This window comes from Octodon degus, unplaced genomic scaffold, assembly GCF_000260255.1.
Source record: "Octodon degus isolate 3935 unplaced genomic scaffold, OctDeg1.0 scaffold00066, whole genome shotgun sequence".
In the NCBI taxonomy this organism is placed as follows: Eukaryota; Metazoa; Chordata; class Mammalia; order Rodentia; family Octodontidae; genus Octodon; species Octodon degus.
Genome location: NW_004524642.1, coordinates 3,668,603 through 3,671,085, shown reverse-complemented (window position 1 = coordinate 3,671,085; position 2,483 = coordinate 3,668,603). Strand labels below are relative to the sequence as shown.

The 2,483-nt window shown below is 35.4% G+C and overlaps 1 long non-coding RNA gene across 1 annotated transcript in view; it reads right to left on the bottom strand.

The window, feature by feature from the left end:
• Window positions 1-2,132: 2,132 nt before the first annotated feature.
• Window positions 2,133-2,483, bottom strand: part of LOC111817671 — a 6,224-nt gene continuing 5,873 nt past the window's right edge. The window contains exon 2 of the long non-coding RNA XR_002821811.1: window positions 2,133-2,308. This is a non-coding gene — a long non-coding RNA (uncharacterized LOC111817671). The remainder of the gene's footprint in view (window positions 2,309-2,483) is intronic.

The window sequence follows — 2,483 nt, the reverse complement described above, 5'->3', positions numbered from 1 at the left end:
CACCATTCAAGAGTATTAATTATATAACATCCAATTTAGCTATGGATTCACATTTTAAAAGTGCTGGGGGGGGGGAGGGGAGGCAAGTAAAAGAACTTCAGTTCTAGAGAAGCTGACATTAGATCAACTATCTAGTCTGTTCCAACATGTGGCCCCCTAAACCGGCATTTTAACTCAGTGAACATGGATATAATTTCCCAATTTTAAGAAAGACAAGTAAAAACCAAGAAAGAACATAATGCAATCAAAGGCAACAGGGACACTAAAATTTAAAGTTAATACATATAATTCAACCAAGTCGTTCTTTTATACATGCACACCTAAATTGTCCACTTCATCATAATCAAGATACACAAAAAGTTCTACAATACATGGTTTCTTTTTTCCATTACAGATGAATAATTGTATTTAGTAGTATCTACTTCACTTATTAAGTTAAAAAAAAATCAAGAATTTAAAGTAATGCCCAGTATATACCAGATGATCAATTAAAATTTGCTGATGGAAAAAGTAAATGAAGGGCTGGACATATAACTCAGTTGTTGAACACTCAGCACTTGAACACATAGATGCCCTGAGTACTATCCCTAGCGCCACAAAAACAAATTACAGAATCTTCATTACTTATCCAAATATTTAATTTATAGCAGCTAAGAAGTTCTTAACTTATCCTAATAACATACAATCAATGCAATAACTTTTTAAAAATCATTTGCATTATGCTCATTGAAAATCTTAAGACACTAAACATACCTTAATTGGTGACAAATAACTAGTAAACCTTAATGTCTTCCTAAACTAAATTCTTACAATGATTAAGATCTTAAGATGTTAAAAAGAATGTGACAGGATTCAAATGGAATTCTGTTCTTTACAAATATTTTAAAGGATTCCCAAGAGTACTTTGAAGAATTATGCTTTACCAGAAAAAATGGGAGTTTTTCACTGTTTTGATCAATAGTAAAGAATCAAATGGGTAATATGAAACTTCTGTCAAAAAAAACTTGAAACTCAACGTAGGGTATCTGTGGATCCAAGTCAGAGAGCTTACCATTTCACAGACATTCCATCCGCAAAGTCCAGGTTTTATTTGGCCTAAATTCTCTTTTTTTTTTTTTAAGTGTACAGCTCTCACTTTGTCTGATATGTTCATCTACAGGTATGTAGTGCCAGAGAAGACAGAAATTCCTGGCTGTCACTTAGTGAATTATCATTACATATGTCTTTAAATAATGGTATTTTACACTTCTCTAACTAATCGGTCCCCATTATGATTATTAGCTCTAGGTATAGACAAAATCACTTGTGCTCAGTAGTGCTTACACTTTACTTTCTCCATGAAAAATCCTTTACTTTTAACTATCTGGGTTTATACATAATTCTTTGTGGTATAAAACCATCCAGCAGAAAAGTATAAAAACGAAGTATAAGAAGTAAAGCCATGCTGTTATGTTGAGCTGTAGGGGACTCAGGTCAACAATTTCTGACATTGCCAGTGAAGCGGGAGACCCAATACTATTATGGGCTACTGGACCCTTTTAGAATATTTTGCTGAGTTAACACACCTATAATATTCAAAAGATGCAACTAAACAAAAAAGGGGATATATAAATTTTGTAACTGTGTATTCAAAATGGTTAGGATATATAGTTACATTCTCTTAACAAATAGAGGGATTTGTTCTAGCAGTGTTTGTAAATAGGATTTTATGCCCACATCTTGTACAGCAAATAACCACTAGGAAGAGAGTATGCAATGTGTTAATTATTGAAACTGTCCTACCAATTTGGTTTGAAACTATCTCATTGCTATTTGTCTCTCAATAAAATTATGGAAAAAACCCCCCAAAACGTTCAACACTTGTGCTAATGGCAAAGCCAACACTTTTGAACTTTGTGTAACTTTCAAAAAGTCTCTTACTCCAGAGGATGTGCCAGGTGACATACCCAAAAAACAAAAGTGCTTTCAATAAATGAAACTTTAAACAAGGAAGTTAAAAAGAGTAAGAATTAGCAAACAAAGGCAGACAGTACTAGTGTATAACGTACTAGGTCAAAAATAATACTTACCTTAAGTTTAAATGTTTACCAGATTAGCTTCCAGATTGTTTTTTGTTCGTTTTTTTTTTTTTCCTTGATAATTAGTAGTGAAGGGTCTCCAGCGCAAAAGGAGGCACGCATCAAATCTCCGCACTTTCTGTTGTTCACACTCGAACAGCTTTCAAATCAGATTTTCAACAAGTGGTGATGGGGAAAGTTTCTGGGCTTGCACCCTATTTTCTCTGCGGCAACGGGAAATCATGCCTCCACTGTAAAACATGAAAAACAAATGGAAAGAGAAGATGGGGGAGGGGAGCACACGAAGAGTGGATGAATAAGAACTTCGGCTACCACGCAAGAGACGCTAAGCTCGCTCCTTCGCCAATTCCACGTCCCAACCCGGACCCCCGTCTACCCGCACTCCCGCCCGCGCTCTTCGCGGCG